A 19,764-nucleotide genomic window follows, 5' to 3' on the forward strand; every position below is an offset into this window, starting at 1 on the left:
AATGCCCTAATAAGTTTTGTTGCATTGGCTGTAATGGATCAATTTGCAGCAAAGAAAGAATTATTGATTTGCTAACTGAGCCTCAACTCATTGCAGTCTGTATCTGCCCAGTGGATAGGTGTGACTGTAAACAAGAGACCTATGACCACTGTTGATACAGATGTGCATTTGGACAATGACTTTGAGGCTGAAGTTAAGACATGAGCATGCACACTACTTAGGAACAACACATAAACACATGAACATGTGGATTCCTAAGCGTTCAAGGAATGACAAAGGCTTATTAAATGATAAAGGCTTATTAAATCTGTCTAGATTGGAATAAGTTGTAATGTTGAATGCAGACAGAACATATGAGTGGTAATAGTTTAAAATTTTGTGTGGTTTTCTGTTGACTTACTGTCATCTGAGTTTAACTCTGCCTGAATGTGCCGGTGTTGGTATTTGTATTGTCACTTTAAATCAAATTCTTCCAGTTTATGAATATTAAAACATCCTTACAGGATGTAAGGATGTATTGTGGCTGTCCTCCACAATATAATGCCATACTTCACACAGCTACAAGACTGGATCTGGTTGTACTGTATGTATGTATGTATGTGGATATGTATTTCTTTGCTTAAACTTTGATGATTGTTTGATGCTTTTTTTGGAAAATAGAATAAATGGTACAGTGTGTTCAAATGTTGTTTCCTAGTTTTTATATGAAGATTAGAACTCCCATCAGCATGTTTGATATTAAGATAGACTTTACAAACAAGATCTCCACTGATTCAGATTAAATAGTGATGAAGGGTGTGTCCTGTATCTCATTGAGATCTGTGCAGAAATATGAAGGAAATGGCATTCAGAAATGGTTGCAGAACTGCAGCCATGCACTTTTGAATATTTCCTCAATTAATTGTGATTTTAAAAAAATCTATTGCTGAGTTTCTCAGAGTGGAATTATCCCCCAAGACATCCCAGCAGAATCATCTCTCAATGTGAAGTTTAAGATCACAAAGTACACAGTTTTTCCTGTCTCCTAACATTGTTTCTGCCCATTTTCTTTTCTTGTAACAAGGATATCGTTGCTTTTTATTCTTTCTGTTGAGACTTTCAATGATATACAAAAGCAATTCCTGGTAATCAGCAGGGTGCAGCAACTGGCTACAGCAGAGGCTTAAAAGTGGGCAAAAAAAATCAAAGCCCATTTTTGTAAAAATGACACTAGCTATCAGGACAAACACAAACTCTGGGGAATCAGCAGCGTTCATGGAATTGTGGCACCTTGTGCACAGAAACACGGAGCAAGACAAACCTTTTCTGATGGCACCAGAGCCAGCAACAGCTTGTAAGTCTGTGGAATAAGCTCTGGAGATGGATGCCAGCAACAACTAATTGCCTTCTGGAAATAAAAAGGGGCAGCAAAAGAGGCATAGGACCTTAGAAAACCACTAGAAGTCTTGAAAATTATTGGCTTCGGTTTGAGAATCTGGCTAGGCTATTTCCTTAAATTATTTCTTCTGCTATCACTTTGAGAAATGCAAAGAGAATGAGTCAATCCTCTAGCATCTTACATGCATCTTAGTCATCATCAATCACAAAAAAGTTACAGTATGGTTCTCATGTTGAATTGAAACAGTTCTGAGAGAATGGGCATACTGGATGCAATGCTGAGTCACTCGCAGCTGCTCAGTGTTATTACGTATTCAGCATTGCTAAATTGATACAATTAATTTTCCTGAAGTCCCATAAAAGTGTCTTTATCCTCCTGACAGTATTATTTCCTTTCTTTTTTTATTATGGTAGTCAGTTTGCTGCTAAAATATTACTTCTTTTCATTTTTACTATGGTAGTCACTTTGCTGCTAAAACAAAGACAAGTCAGCTTTTGTTCTTGCTTTTATACTTGAATCTCACAGGGCAATTTTTTCCTCTCATTTTTTTCACTTATTTGTGAATCACTGCATCTTTTAGAATCTGAATCTCTAGAACGTCATGCTCTTAGGTATAAAGTGAAAGGAAAAAACTCAGCCATATCCTGAAAAGTCACAGGGAAAGAATCACTAGAGAGGCTGACCTACATACCAGACAATGTTCCTTAAACAAAACAGTTTGAATATTTTCTGTGAATTATTGAGGCAGATATTACCACTGAAGATAGGACATACATATATAGTCCAGAATGCTTTCCATTTAACATTTTATTCTTCAGTTCACTTGACCAACATGAAGTGCTTGAAGGTGATTACATACTCCTCTAATTTGGACACAACTCCTTTTATTTTTCTTTTTTAATGCCTGTTTCATATGATTTTTGGGCATGGGTGATTTAAAGATATAAAAGAACAGTTTGGAAAAAGCCATATCTGAAAATAGTTCTTAACCCAACCCCCTGGAGAAAAGCATGGTCATGGTGGGTGTTCTTCTCTCGAACCAGAGAAAATGGATGAGACATGTCCCTTGATCCTGGAGTTCAAGATAGCATGATTCTGCCTGGTAAGAGAAGACAGCAGCAAGGTTTCAGAAAGTAATACTGGTGATCGCTTTTTGGGTCTGCCTTAGCAGCTGTCCAGTCTGATGTAGTAGGAGAGGCTGATTTCATGGGAGGCAGATCCCAAAAAGTGGCTGGCCTTATTTGCTAAATCAGCAGACAACGCACTCCATATGTGACTAACACAGTGCAGGGATCCCAGATGTTAAAAGTCCATTAGAGGAGATTTCCTGAGGGCACAGGTATTATGTTTTGCACTCCATGAACAAACTTTCCAGATCTCTTTCCTGTAAAGTAGAGTGCTGTATGTCAAGCTGAAGGCAAACAACTCCCCTTCTTCTCCCTCTGAAAAACAATTCCAGTTAAACCACGAAAAACTATTCTTAAGTCCTTACCAGGGTAAAAAATTTGCACTCTCTCCTAGTGCATTTCATGTGAATGAAAAAAGATTCCTGTGCTTTGGGAGCTGCTAATGGCAAAAAGAGACTTTCCAGATTTTAAGTGCCCTAAAAGAGAATAGCAGTAAACTTTCTAAAAGAGAAAGGAACATTACTTCTACCACTGTAGAATTCTCTCTTCTCTAGAAATGTCACTTTCCTTTCCTCTCTCAGCTCATTCACTCTCCTCAGTGTGCTTCCTTGACCTCGACTTCTGTGGCTTGAACCCTGTAAAATAAAGATTGGAGCTGTTACAGCATGACTGATGATGAGATAGAAACTGCATTTTTCTTATCTATGATGCAGAATTTGTTTTTAAGAGTTGTCATCTGTGTAGAAACTTGGCTCAACGCAGGCAATGAGCACCAGCGATTCCAAGAAAAGGGGTAATGTGTGTTGCAAATGGGATCCTAGATAGGATAGTGCTTTTCTTCTATGTAGATGGCACAGTCTGTTCAGACCAACAAAGAGGCAAATGGTATGACAACACCAATCTTTTTGACTAGAGCTTCTCCCTGACATATTTTGTGTCTATTGTTGTGCCAAGAACCTATTTTCAAACAGAGCTTGAATATTGTCACAACCCTTGTTTGTGTGGGACTTTTCCCATGTCAGATCATAGATTGCAGGGCCCTTGGTATCTTCTATTATTTCACTTTGAAAGATAAACAGGAGTAGATGTTAATATAAGTAATCTGAATTGAAATGAGCTCCACACTCATCACTTTCCCTAGTGTAAGCAGACAGTTTTTACTGTGTTCTCCTATTTATTTTATTAGAAAAAATACCAAAATGTGAGTAGTTTACGAAGTGTTTTATAACAAGCTTTGGACAGCAGAAGCATTTAAATATTTTAATGAGTGTATTACCTTGAGCATATAAAATTAACTGAATTACACTTACTTAGGTCATCAGAACTTTCTAATCTTTTTATACGTTAGAGATAGATTTGAAAGTCAGTAAATATGAGTCTGTAGTTCTTTTAGGAAAACTGTTAAGGTCTAGAAACTTTTATACATACCTATGCTGTGCAAAACTTGATCTCTTGATTTTCTTGTTCTCAGCTGTCTGATTTTTCCACTAAGGAAGGCTGTTGCTTTTGTAGAAGATTCCAACAAATTTGGGATATGGGCACACACTCAGCAATTATCAAAGGGAGAATGTCAGTAGCTGTTTATGGCCTGTTTTATTTAGACAGGAGAGATTTTTACAACTGAAATCTTCTTACAGCACTATGCTTTATCAATATGAGGTAGTAGATGTCCTCATAAAAATTATATAAGACCCCAACAAACACCACCCCATTGTAATTCCAGTTTCGTGTGAGTTGGATTCTCAGTTGATGTAAATGTGCACACCCTCATTTATGACAAAAGGTTGTTAATATGTGTCAAGTTTTTAAAAATTAATTAAAATAATTGAACTCCAAACTTCTACTTTCCAGAGCCTCATTTTATTATATTAAATAACAATTAGAAGTTCAACTATCCCTGTTTCTTTGCTGGAAGTTTTGCATACATGAGGTATTAATGTGAGTAATTAGAGACACCCTGAACAAAGCTCAATAAATTTTCCTCCTTTTGGTAAGTCTGCTTTGGGGAATGACACTGTTGGTGCTGTCAAAACTTCACATTAGGAAGAGGGAAGAAAAAATCAATTTCTACAACAAATTGATGGACGCCAAAGGACTTTGTTCCATATCTGTGCTGACACCTTGAGGGTAACCAAAGCCATGTGCTCTATATTTGAAAACCTAGAAAACTAACTCATATTCATGTTCTATCTATTTATGAAACGAAAGAGAAACTAAATCATCATCAGAAACAGGAAAAGCTAGATGGAAGTTCAAATTCCCTTCTGTGCCTGGGCACTGATTTTTAGCCGTATCAAAGGCAGGCTTGGAAAGCCAATTGTGTTCTTCTAAAAACAGGCAATGGAGGGAGAAAGGTTACTGATTATATTCCTCATGTGATGCAGAAAGTCTGGATTCAAGATTTTACTCTGCCATGACTGCAAAACCTCCAGTGATCCTAGAATGATTTTTTTCTTGAGAATTAAGAGGTATCCAAATAATTTGTTTCTGCAAATGTAAATGTCTTCTCTTGAGCTTGCCTGTTCTAACATAAATTCACCATAAAACTGTATTCCGATATACACTTTAGAAACTTTTTTTAATGTAAGCACTGTAGATAGGCAAAATGAAATTGCTTTGTGAATCAAGTCTTTCTAGCATCTAGACAAGAACATGGGGTCCTATAGGTTTTTATCATTTTGCAAAGTCTGTGTGAAGGACAGGTAGAATTGCAGGCTTTCTGCTTAATGTGGATAGGAATTGTTCTCTAGCTATTACCTCAAAAGAGGCAGAGGAGAATGGAGAGCAGCAGGATGAGGCCTTGGCACCAGTCTTTCTTGGCTGCCTACAGGAAGGGAAATATGCCACAAAATGCTATATGGGACTTGTGCTTCTCCTCTCCTAGCTGGAAATTGTAGGATTCTCCTGGGTTGGTAAGGTGCTTGTTTACTGTATCGAAGCTCCATGCCCATGAGATACAGTTTAGTCCTCCAGTTGCCTTTGAAAAGGAGTCTCATAATGAATATCTAAATAGAATGGGCTTTTTTTCTCATGTATATAAATTGCATTTACATGCAATATATATTGTGTATACATACCAATATGTATTTATACCTCTGTGAGTTGAAACTGCAAAAGATTGTGATTTTCTTTTTGCTATATCTGGACACGTTGATTTGCAAGGAGCTACATCTGAAATCTCATTTTGATCATCATTTACAGGTATCCAAAGTTTGTCTTGCTTACGAGAGCAAATTTCTTAGACATTTTAGACCATTGTGAACCTGGAGATGCTAAAGTCTTATGTTGACTCTGGAGAGTGCCCTGAAGCACTGAACAAACCAGTCCAGCTGGGGCATGCAAGGTAGTGTAGAAATCCTATTCATTGAAGCAACCAGTGATGATCATTTAAGTGACCACGATGATTGTCCTTTTTTTCTCCATGTTATCACTCTGATTGCTGTACCTTCCCAAGGTAACATTGTCACACTGTGCTGGGCATAGAAAAGCTCATGTTGGAGTGACCTGCCTGGAGACTGTAACAAGAGAAACAAGACTGGAGACCCATGCCACCCTCTCTATCTATTTGAAAATGCAACTACACTACCATTTCATAATGTTACAGCCCTTGACTTTCTTCAGGTCATGCATCCACCAGTCCTGAACTGCAGTGCATTGTTTTGGTTTTACTTCTGCTAAAAAGAACATAATGATCAGAATGAAAATAATACACCAAAACTAACTGAAAATTAGATATTGTTCTCCTTTATCATGTTCAGATATTTCAGTAAAACAATGTCTTTGTGGCATTTTTGTAAATCATCAGCTGGAGTCATCACTAGAATGACATGTCATTTGATGTTTTGTCAGACCTTCAAGCTGTTACAGAAGTTAAATTCTTTTTTTGGTCCTTAGGGAGCCTTAACATATCTGTGTTGGAGAGGAAGACACTGTGACACAGTTTCAGTTTATTTGCCCACTGACATGTTTTCAGGAACTAAACAAAAAGTAAAAAAAGACTATCTAGTGTTGGGGACGTTTCTTCTGCTCTGTGTGTGTCATGTATATCACAATGCCTTTACAGACTCAATAAAACTCCATCTTGCATGCCATTCCCCAGCAACCAATGTTCATTCCTAACACATCTGCTTGGATTTTGCTTTAATCCTTCTCTGCTTCACCTGTATTTATCAATATCTCAGAAATTTTTGTCAGCTAGCTCACACTCTAGCATGTCTGCAGAATTGACTTGATAATCTGAAACTTTTAGGAAAAATCAGCAATGAAATAAAGTAACATAAATATATTTAGATCTGACAAATACAATGTGACTAATTCTGCCTGTTGGCATAGCCATGGCATTTTATACCTTAGGTTTCCTAGCACCCATTTAGAAAAAAACCACATTTTTCATGAAAGAAAACTTTCTAAGAAAAATAGTCAAAAATATTAAATTGCAGCAGCATATATTTTTAAATCTACGACCGCAACATTGCAATGATAGACTAAATCAGTTACTACCCATGGAAGTAGAATAAGCATTCTGCAATGATGTATATATATGTCTATTAACCAAAATTTAGAATCATATTTGGATTTTTAATTCGAAAATTTTGATTTATCTCATTTTGTAAAATCCAGTATATTCTTATCATGAAGAAATTGATAATAAATATTGTAATCCACTAAGTTATCATGATGGTAAATTGAAGAAGTGTAAGCAATCACAGTAGTTCTTGTTCAAAGTGAGATATCATTTGTTTTTTGAAAGTGTCAACCAGTCCACAAAGCAAATGGATCACAAAGAAAGACATATTTTCTGAGATGACTGATAAAATCTCAGGCTAAATCTTGAGGACAAAGTAGTTTAAATATCAAATGCACACCACCCTTTACATTTTATAATAACTCCGTGATAAATGTTCTCTAATCATTATGAAAGGCCAGTCTTCCAAAGTGTAGCTATCTCAAAAGAGTTCACAGTCAGTATTGAAACAGCAATTAAAACAATTTATATTCACTTATGACTGAGGATGGATTCACACTTGTGTTCCAGAGATAAAATGGGCTCTGTACCATTCACAGCACTTTGAACCATCCCACCTCTATTGCAAACAAACTGAAAGGGTGGACTAATATGTATCTGTCAAAGGAAGTATGTGCTGCAACAACTAGCATGTTTCTGAGGTTATGTGAAGACCATAGAGGATTAGCAGTTTTTCCATGCTACAGCCTGTTTGTTAGATATAGACTTACTGAATCGCTAGTAATACTCAGGACAGAGGGAGTTCCTGCAATTCAAGTGTTGCAAAACCTTTTAGAACCAATTTCTGGGCTCACAGGATTTGCAGAGCTAGTGCAAATCTATAAACTTTTCCCTCTCTGGCGTATAAAGATTTTCCCTCCCCCCCCCTCGCCAAATACTTTTTAAATTTTCCTAAATTGCAGCACGTGGTTTATGTTAGGACATGGCAATCCCTCCAAATGCTATGCTGGCAAAGCAGATGTGCTGTTACCTCTACACCTTCTTCCCCCTTCTCCTTTAAGTTTGTGTAAGGAAATTTCCTGGGAAATTTAAAAGTTAACTACTACCCCATTCACTCAATGTGAAACATTAGCTATGAATATTTCTCCTCTGAATGTCTAAAGTCATGAACCATTGTCTTCTTTTCTGCAGATGAAGTTGGATGTCATAGAAAGACCAACAGGCATTATCCTAGAATATGAACAGCTTCTCTTCATCAGTTCTGTGGAATTCTTCTCCTTTTTATTTCTCATTCTCTTCCAGGGTTCGGCTGAAGTTGGCATGATTAAAAGATCAATGTTTCAGACCCCTATAGAATATGGAAGACTGAATGTTAGATAGTAGAGTCCTTAAAAAAATGTTTGTTGGGTAGGCTTTTAAGGGTGAAATAAATTTTCTATATACAAAGCAATGTTAAAATACCTTAATAAAATAAAGCAGTTAGAGGATCTACACAAGTAAGAGATATAGTTGGAAAGTGACGGTGGCTTCAAGACATCTCTTTTTTACATTTTTTCACCATTTGTGTTTATAGTCTTTTGCCTGTTTGTGCTATCACAATTAACCTAACATCTATGCTGATTAGTGATAACAAGGGGAGGAATAAGAACTAAGAAACAATAGTAAGAAGAAATAGCTAAAAATCTTAGCCTGTCTGGTTTTGCTTTTTGTTATTATTGGGTTTGACTTCTTTTGCACAAAGTTTTCCTTAATTTTTTTGCTTTTTTAGAAATTACCTCTCCCAAGGGCTTAACCCACCAGAAGTCTTGCTTTTAAAATGTCCCCTTAAAAGTTTCTTAGGCTTCTCATCCACATGGAGACAACAGAATGGGAAGGGTAGGCATCTCTGTGAAGCACAGTCCCTCCATCCTGTGATGGGACCCTAATGTACTGCCCCGACTTGGAATATATGCCTGGTGTGACCAAGCCCTTCTTTTCCATGCTCCAAATATGTAGTCATCTGAAATCACATCAGGTCATCCATGGAGCTACAGGTAAAAATATTTTCCAAGTAATTTTCTCTGCTCCATCAGCAATGCACAGTAACTGTTTACAACAATGGGAAGTAATTAGGATTTGAGATTAATGGATTTCCCACCTCAGGGTGGACTTTTGCTTCTAGCCTTTCATAGAACTGCTTTATTATCAAGCTTCTGGCTTCTCAGTATAGTTACAGTTTCAGATTGGATGCTGGCAGAGACCTATGAATTCTTTTAATGATTGAATAACTAATGAGAAAATGCTGTGAGACTTACAGATTTTTAAATAATTCATACTAGCCTTAGAAGACCTCTACCCTCTTTTTCTGATTGCAGACAGAATATACTTCAGCTCAGACATTTTCCTACTGATTTGATTTATATGTGATATTTTTTATGCTGCTGCTGGAAATCAATTACTTGGATGACATAATAGGCCCCCATTACACTGCATGGAGCACAGTACAATCTGTTTCATTTCAAGCCAAGACGGCCAAATTAAAATAAATCATAGACACACACAGTTTGTTGCTATTTATAAAATTAGTCACCTGCAGCATCATCCTGGATGAAGTCCAGTGGATGAAGCAATGTTGGAACAGTGCTATGAGTGCTTAAAATATATAGGACATGGTGTTTCCCTTTTGCATCTGGAAGTTGCACATCTCTTACTTTGAGGGTGGGAAGTCCCGTTCCATTCATTCTGAACCAAATATGAAAAGACAATAAAATAGTTTTAAAAAGGAGATATTTTGTTTCCCTAGCAAAATTTTATATCTCTCTATTCTCTTCAGTTATTAAAAATGACAAAATTGCAGTTAGAAACTTGGAAGATGAATATCAAAATTTTGCAGACCCAAAGGATTTGACAAAAAGCAATTCTGCTTTTTCTTTTGTTGCCCAAAATCTATCTAGCATATCAGGTTATACAAACCCAGAAGTGATGGGATTAATCTAGTATATGCCTTATGTTTACCCAGAGTAATCATGACTTATATTTCTATATTGTTTTCTAAACAAAAAACCATTATGACTTTCTCCCACCTAATTTTCTGAGGATAAGAAGATTTTACTGTTTGCTGCTACTCATCATGACAATTTCATTAGTAGTTTTTCTCAAGAGGCCACACAGTGCTATCATGACAAGATCTGTTGTAGCATTAGTAGTAACAAGTCAATGTAAGGTTCAAATAATTCTCATTCAGTGATGTTAAATTTACTTTCACATCTGTGAAAACAGAATTTGTCTGATGTGCTTCTCATGTAACACAGAAGTTCTTTTCTTCTTAGTAGCTGTTATACCTTATAAGGCAGAAGATGCTTTGTGACACTGACAGGTGCCACTTTTGCTGCATATGAATCATTTAAGTAGTGCCATGCTAAACCTGCTGGTATTAAGAAAGCCTGTCAGCTGGTTTAGTTCAAAACAATGAAGCTTAAATGTCAAGTGTGAGTACATGTATACATATATATGCATATATATTTACATCTGCAATTTAGAAAATGAATTGTTTAGAAACAGCTTACTGTAGCCTTGCACAGCACAGAGATGAAAAGTGAACTGATGACACAGACATCGCTGGATTGGTTTTAATGAACTATTTAATGCATGGGTGATTCTCAGTGTCAGAATGTGATTGTAAAAGTCTGGAAAAAAAGCATTGATTTCTGAAATAAAAGGCATTAATTTTCATTTGACTTAGTGTTGCAATTCTCTGTGAATAGGCACTACCACCTGTCAAGAAAAAAGGGGGTTCTGCTGAAGAAAGTTGCTTTATCAATTTTGGTTAATTCACTTATCTCCTAAAAAATCCTGGATCCGCTAATGGAACAAAAACAGTCAACAAGTGTTCATAGAACTTTGAAATACCATGATAAGCTGACACCATTTTGATTGGGACCCTAATTTATGCACATCTCATTGCTGATCCTTTCTCTGACTGTGGCTGGTGCCACTAGTTGGAATTGACTAATCAATGAAATTTAGGTTCATGTTTGAGCCACAAAAAAATAATGGAATGAAAATTCAGGTCAGAGCAAGGTAAAGCAATATTCCCAGTGGGGAAAAAAAAAAGGAAGCAACAAAGATCAAAAAAGTATAATCATTTTTCATTTTGCATTTGCCTGAAATATTTCAGGCAAACCTAAATGAACTTAAAATGAAATGCTGTGCACTGTTTTCAGTTTATTGATACCAGAACTAAAAGAAATTCTGAAACAATTAGTTGCATTAAAAATTCAGACCAATTAAACAATGTTCTCTTTGAATAAGCACATATCCAATTGTGTATCAAATCTGCAAATAATTCCAAAGAAATTTTCTGTAAGCAAATTACATGGATTTTTTATTTGTTATACTCATCTTTATGAATATTCCTAAAAGGGCAGGTACAAAACTCTCTGACCACAGAGGGAGCTTTTTCTTGGCTCGCATTTTCTAAATATTGGTTTACTTGCAGAAATATAAAAAAATTGTCCCTACTCTGTCTACTCTAGAATGGTCATAAACATGTGATCTCCAAAGTCTTCCAAATATCTTTAAAGATTTTTTTCGTAAAATAACTGAGATGAAATGATAGTATTGTAAATCCTCCTTAACCAAAGGAAATCAAATGCTTTCAGGTTACCACAATTTAAATACTAGTGTGATAGACACTTAGTTTTACTGCTAAGTGGATATCTCTTTGTCTGTGAAGACATTAGAGTGCATCTATTGTGACTTTTAGTAAGCAGAGGAAAGTTAGTGTCTGTTCATCCAAAGAGTACAAAAAATAAAAAAAAAGATTACAGAATTAGATCAATCAATTTAATTTCAATTCATAGAATAAATCTGGAACAGTTTACATCACCTAGAAAACAACAGGGAGAGAAGCAGAAGCCAACATAGATTTGCCACGAACAAATCAGATCAAAAGGAACTCACTCTTTCAGTGACCAAGTAACAGGTTCCATAACAGGTGAGAAGATGAAGAACATATGTACCTCTACTTGAGCAAACTTTTTGACACAGTCTTAGTTGACATTCTCATGTCCAAGCTAAGGAAAACATAGCCTTTATTCTGTGGGCACATAACTGATTAGATAACCACACCATTGATAAACTAATAAAATCTAATAATTCTCAGGGTTCTGGGGGGGGGGGTCTGCCTTGGATCTGCTTCTATTCGAGGTTTTCATTAGCAAAACAGATGGTGGAATAGTCAGAATGCTCATTAGTTTTGTATCTGACACAGTGCTAGAAAGGACCCCAAATGTGTTGAAGGAAAAGAGTAAAAAAAAATTTGAAGAAACGGATTGCAAACATAGGATGTAACTCATTCTATATTAGGGATGATAGCAAGGTTAAGAGACTAGGGTAAGATAGTATAGGCAAAATCAAAGATACAAATTCATGATGGTAAGCATTAGAAAGCACGTTCTTCAAAAAGATCTTAAAATTATGGTAGATCACATACTGGGTCTGGATCACCAGTGCTGGATTCTTTTGGAAAGATGAATACTCTGCTTACGATGTACAAACAGAAATATAGCCCACAAGATGCATCCTATGATCAAAGGTGGTAGAAGCTATGAGGAGGTAAGATTGGAAGAATGGATGCTATCAGGTCTAAAAAAGAGTTGGTTGGCAAGAAATTTTAAGAATCTTAAGCCAATCCTGTTGCAAAATGGAAAAAAAATACTAGAGTGGGAAAAGAAGCAAGACAGTTACATGGACACACAAAAGATTAAAGTATCTAGAAATGTTTTCTAATAATAAAGTCAACTAAATATGGGAACATGCTAGATTAGGAAGACTGGATACTCTGTCACTGGAAGTCTTTATGAAAGTTAAGCTACAAATCTTTCTGAAATGACATCAATATTGCTAATCTTCTTTAAAGCACTGTGATGGATCAAATTGGTTTGTGTTTTTGAGTCTGCTGGAAGGACACAGCCTAGTAGGTAAAATAAGAACTATTTTGTTCTCATGTGTATTACTGTAAATTTGAATTTTGCTTATCTAGAGAGTCAGTACTAGACATTAATACATCATTTCAGTAAGGATGGACACTTACATTTTATCACATTTGCTTTCAGGAATTCTCCTTTTGCTTAATTGAAATAGAACTGGTAGCAGCTGCTGCCCACCACTACTAGTTCTTGACTCCTCTAAGTGTTTTTCCATAAGCATAGCTATTAGCACTGGTTCATAGTGCCGTGTGTGGTCTATTACATTTATTCCAATTATATGTGCAGCATCCAAATATGGTGGCCAAAGAACAGAAATATTTAAAAAATTTAACTGTACGAAGACTGGTGTTTATAGTTATATGTAACTGTAAATATACTGGCTAAAAGTTGGGAAGGGCTTTATCTCTATTAGACTGGAATGTGCACAAGTGAATTTGATGGCCTTAGAGACATTTACAGGCATTATAATCCCACTCTGTTCTGTATCTGCAGTGTAGCTCTCCCTATAGCAACCTTGTTCCATGGGATCCAGGACTAATCAAATCATGGGCTTCTGTCTTGTACTTGGTCACCTTTTAAACCAAAGGTTTAAACCAAAGGCTGCAGTGGAAGCTTGTTCTACATCTTTCACTTGGGTGAGGACCCTGACTGAAAGAGCAGATTCTCAAGAGCCCCATAGGGCACACTGTCTGACTGAGGCTTTACCAAAGTTGAGATGTCCAGAAAGTTTTCTTCATTTAGGTCCCCTTGTGTCTAACAGAGAGCAAACTCATGCTGCAGCTTTTCTATCAGTAGGTTGTTATCTAAACTCTTCCTCAGTCAGAACTTTTGTTGGTGTTTTTTTTCTGTCTTGAAACTCCCAGGGCCGTCTGTGCAAGTCAAGTATATATCAGAATGCGTTAAGGACTTCACTTATTATTATCAAACTGCAAACTTCTCAGCAGTACAATAAACTTAGTTTCCTTCAAACTGTCTATACTACTTTGTCAAAATAAACTCAACACCTCACTCATGTTCCTATACAAGTTTTCAGTTTTCTTTCTTTTCCTCTATTTTCCATTATAACACAATTCCTTTCTTCCTGTATTCCCTACCTGCATTTGTTTAGCCTAGAGGCTCACCAGGAGACAGTATCTGCTCTGGCTAGCCCAGACCCATGTGCTTGTGAAATGGTGCTGTTCCTACATGGGTAAATGCCTGGTACTTTTTTGTTAAGAATCTGCAACACAGATTTAGCCCTGGAAGCTGCCTCAGGAGCTGTGGGGCTCTGACTGCCCAGAGTAAATCTTCCTTTCCTAAGTCAGGGCTTGAGAAGCTTTTAGATGGGACTGGCAGACAAACATCCCACTCCTTCAGATTAATTGCAAAAGAAATCTTTTGTTGGGGAAAACAGGCCGAGATATCCCCCTGTCACCTACTCACCTTCTTACACAAAACTATTTAACCTTCTAGCTGTAACTCACACAAAAAACCTAGTAGCAACCCTTCTTATTTCCCACACATATTTATATTTGCCATGTCTGTACTGCTATACTTTTCAGCAAAGAGGCAGCATGTCTGCCAGGTAAGACTAAGAGAAGTCTCCCTCCGCTTACCACAAGCAGCAGAAAAGGAAATATAGAAACAAAATCTGTGATTAAAGGAGACAGCAAAAATCACCTCCAAAATTTGATTAAATGGAAGCATCTGAAGGCTTGTTAGCAGCTTTATCAGATTTAAGGTAGGTATTTTTCTACCAAAGAGAATAAATTTGAGACTATTATTTGGTTTAGTTTCAGTTTAAAAAAAAGGAAATAAAAGAAAAAACGTCTTTTGTTCATTGTTCCCCTGATGTTGATTATTTAGTGAGTCATAAGCCTTTCATTTATAAACAGAAATGTTCTTAGCATTTGAGAGGCAAAAAAATATTTTGTGCACAACTCCTTTTGGAAGAAATACATTCTTGACTAAAAATATATCCCATGCATTGTCAGAAAAAAACCACAACTAATCCAGGGTAGAATAATTTGCTTTAGCATTAGCTACAGAGCACCTGTAGTTTACATCTCTTGCCACATTAAGCAGGGCGCATTGTGCCATAGAAAATAAAAGGGGTTAGAGTGCCCCTTCTTTTATCTGCAAATTTCTGCCCTCTTATTTGTGACTGTTTCCTGGTCTTTTTTCCCACCTGTATCCCATGAGCTTCTTCTAATTAATGGATGTGTGAGAGGTTGTGCTGCTGTGCTATGTGTGTATTATATTTGGTTCTTGCAAGAGATCAGTCTGGTGCAGGGAGCTCACAGTCATGGTGCTTTAGTTCAGCATAAAATTTTCTGATGGACTTTGGTGTAATCTGAAATCAATAGAAACTTCTTGTAAACCCATTAATCCCTGAAGCACAAATTGTCTCAAAATATCACTCAGTCTTCACCTGAGAAGGTGAAAACAAATTCCCATAACGTGTCATTTTTACATACAGAAAGCAATAATCTCAGTCCCATCTTTGAAGTAAAGTAGTTCCCATGAAATGCAGATTGAATCAATCACTTTTCAATATGCATGTTAGAACAAAAAAGGGATCTTTGCCCCGATAATATTATGAACAAATAAAAAGCTGAAGTTTTGACTTCCCCCTGAAATTTCTGAAATTTCCCTGGTGGAAACTATTCTAGATATCATCAACATTAATGATATATAATTAATAATTTAATACTTGGGCTTGAAATATTTGCATCTTTTGTTCCTGTGAGAAGAAGGGTTTCTATTTCCTGTCAGGAGCTCTGCATGAGAATTCAAGAACAAGCAGTTCATCCCATGACATTTCCTTAAGCTCAGACAAGGTGACACATAAAGCCCAGGGGCAAAGGGAAACCTGATAGCTATGTAGCTGAGCTGCAGTCGGAAGTGGTGAATTCCCTCAACCACAGGGAAAGCTTCCTGTTCTTTGTAGATGAGCCTATTATTGGAATACACTTGCCTGCAGTTAATCTTCAAAGTAATTAAATGGAAAGGAAGCAATTAAATCACTGAAAAGGAATTGCATCTGGTTCAGAGGGAAAAATCCAGACCTAGGAAGTATTTCAGTGATAGCTGGATGTACTCACTGTAAACAGGTATCTTCCTGTTTGCACAAATGATTAACATTTATATGCTAAGAATATCTTGTGGTAATCAAATGAGGATAAAATGAAGAAGTTATCATTATTGTAGCCTATGAAGTACCAAGCGGAGAAATATATTATATTTATATATTATATATGTTATATATTTTTCCCAGAATGGGATAAAATTAAAACCCATGCTCCTTATATTTGCATATATTAGCTCAGCACCTTGAAAGATGGTAAAGCAATGTACATTTACTGCTGTTGAGAATCTAGCTCAGCACTTCAGTAATCACATCCCAAAGAAGGAAGGCCATACAAATGAAAATATGAGACATGACTCATACAAGTCTCCAAAGAGAAAGAAAGTTGTCTAGAAAGAGTTTGGAGTGAGTCCTTAAAATCAAATGTCAGAGCTATGCAAAACAAGACAGTGCATTTTAAAGACTGACAGAAATCTTTAAATAAATACAGTTTTAAATGTGTTGAAAGAACCATTTGCTATATAATTATCTTTTATGCTTGTTGGTTAAATTTATTAATTCCTGCAAGACAGTAAATACCAATGTATGTTGGTACCAATGTACACCTTATACTCAGAGTGGAACAAGGGATCCCATATATTGCTCCAGTCTATAGTACAATTGTTGGAAAGCCATCAAGAGGATCTTGCGGAGATGTATTCATCAGAGCTCTTACCAACGCTGAAAAGTGCAGGTAGTTATACAGGTAGTTAAACAGTTGACAGGTAGCTAAAGAGCAATTATATTCATTAAAAATCTGTAGTTGGGAACAGAGATTCTGTTGTAAGAGCATAAGGAATCATAAGAGCTTATCTCCTCCTTTTCTTTGTCTTATGTTTTTTATTTTTCTCTGGACCTCTGGTGTTATATGGTATCTCACTATTTTCATTGTTGCTGTCACCTAAGAAGCTTGCAGTTGGGCTAGCTGACAACAAAAAAGTTGATGTCCCGATAATAAGTGATCGACTATAGGAAAGTTAGGATGAGCTGCCTGGGACACACAATGCATAGTGGTAAGTGATGGTTGCTATGACTGAGAAAAAGGAGGTGGTGCAGAAAAGAGAGCTGACATGGTTAAAACAACAGACAAACTATATTCGTGGAAAAGGAGTAGAGAGAAACAAGTTGGTAGTAGGAACTAGGATCTGAGAGGATGAAGGTATGGATGGGACAGGTAGGTGTTTAATTGGACAAAAAAAGGCCATCACAATGTGACAGGTGATCCAGTGGCAAAGATATAGCCTTTTTTGCTCAGGTAAAGATAAATTTGAGCTGAAATATGCGCCTGGATTGTTGACCTGAGACACAGGCATTTGTTCCTGGAGCAGGGAGATGGGAGTGAGGGTTTGGAGAGAGAACAACAGTACGGACTGTTTGCCTGCAAATGTTATATGTAACACTCTTAATTACTTAAAGTAGTTCACTAGCTGGCAAAAAAAACCCCAAACCAAAACAAAAAAACCCCAAACACAAAACATTCTGTGTTACATATGAAGGACCAAACTTTACTTTTGAGTACATGCTGGTGTGCTCCTATTGAATTAGCCCAGTTCCATACAGATCCTTGTTGTAGATAGCCCTAGAACCTTTCTGTTTATCTTCTATCAGTCTTTACCTTGCTTTAGTCTCTCTCCTGCTTTCAGAGAATGCAATACAAGATGTCAGTCAACTACATTATCATTTCCTTCAAGATCAGTCCCTCGAGCTACTATAATGCAGATAATACATTACTTGGATGCTTAGTTCCCCATACACTACTATCTACCTGTGTAACACCTTAATAGAAAGGATTCAGATTGCATGACATGGAATTTATTCAAATGGGACATATCAGTATGTTAGACAATTTAGTTGTGTGGTTCTTAGTGTAAAATATTCTCACATTCTTAGAGACATGCCTTGTAGCACAAGTACAATTGAAGTCTATGTGATACTTCCAGAAAGGTCCAATTTTTGGGACTAACCTAAGAATAGTCATGGCTTGACATTTTTTACATTCTACATTGCCATGGGCTGTTTTATTTTTATATCTATTCAGATGCTTGCAAAAAGGGGTATGTCTGTGGGAAATCAGGTTCTTCAGCTCATGCTGGAAAGGCTCAGCAGCATTTGGCTTCCTTTATGTGAGGCATGGACTAGCTATGGGGTAGCAGGGAACCTTTGTATTAAGAATCTACATTCAGCTATCTGTGATCCTTGCCAAGCTGGAAGGCATCAGAAAAATTTCTGTTTGTTCAGTAGAGACTACTGAGATTTTAATGAACAAGCCCCCATTCCTCCCCCATGCCATCTGCAGCAACATGCTAGAAATCCACTAAACTGTCAAAAAATTATGCTCCCTGTTTAAATGCAGGTACTGCAGCTGCCTACCATGGCTCAGTGAGATGCTGGGCATAAGGAAGAAGAAAGAGAGTTGGGAGAAAGGAAACAGCAGGACTTGGCAGTTAGAAACAAATTGGGAGCATAGAGGAGGAATGGGACCAGAAATAAGGAACATAATTTAAGACTACATCTTCACATACATACATACATTCATATATATATATATATATATATATACCCTGGAATGGCAGGCATCCATTATGATTAATTCTTGCTGCTGCAATGGATTCAAGGGAACTGCTGTCAAGTAGACACAGACAAATGCTACCTTAAAGTTATTCAAGTTCGTGGTGGAATTATTAGCTTAGACTCTGGCTACATAAGTTTCCTATCTTGTTCACAAATAAGCCTTTGATAGAAAGACCAAAATTGTGCCACAGCATAACATGCTGGATGAATTTACATGAAGAGTAGAATCTGGCAATTAAAACTTTTTTCTATGTATATTCTTGCATGTAGAACCCTTATAAATACAATCTGAATTTCCCAGTCCTGAAGTTGTATCAAACTTAGATGTTTATTATATTCGAGTTGTTTCTTCATGTACTTTTTTCCTTTTCAGCTCCTTTGTACTCCTGCATCACTTTAAGTGCATTCACTCCTACCGTAGCTTGACTGTTGCAAACAAATGTCACCAGAACATTTTGAAGCAAGTATGGAGCTGTTCTAGGAGTGTGATACACTGTCTGCAGGGAAAACAACCACAACCATAAGGAACCCTAAAGGGCTAGCTAAAAGGCTTGTGCTGGGGGAGAATACAGGACTCATGGAAGATTGAGGTCAATTATTCTCTGTTCCAGGAGTGCCACTCTTAGGGATGAAATTGCAGATAATGGTGGGTAGGTCTCAGTGCTGTTAAACTTCACTTAGTTTGGAATGCTGGCAATAAAAGGTCAATTTAATTTACATTTTTGTCTTTTTCTAACTTACTATAACTGAAGAATGACTTCCCAAAGGCATGTAGAGAACAGTTATCTCTGCAGGATGCTCTTCTGGCTACTGTGAAGAGGGAACAGGAACACATAAACTGCCTATTGATTTGCTGCATTTTTGTAACAAAAGTTTTGATAACTGTAGCATTTGTCTTTATGTCAGGAGATGCTGTGGCCATCTTGCCACTGTGCTGTGTGGAGAAGGTAGAACTTTGTAAATGTTGAAGTTTGGTTGCTTAGTCTCTTTGAGGGAAAATAAAAAAATGCAAAAGTGTATTTAAAACTGCCTCAAACTGCAGCAACACTTAAGTAATAGAAGCTGAATCAATAAATATATCAGTGACACTGTAGAATCCCCCCCTCTTGTCTCTGCACCTGGTAATGAATGAAATTCTTGCAGCCTGA

Source organism: Chiroxiphia lanceolata, chromosome 5 (assembly GCF_009829145.1).
Source record: "Chiroxiphia lanceolata isolate bChiLan1 chromosome 5, bChiLan1.pri, whole genome shotgun sequence".
Taxonomy (NCBI): Eukaryota; Metazoa; Chordata; class Aves; order Passeriformes; family Pipridae; genus Chiroxiphia; species Chiroxiphia lanceolata.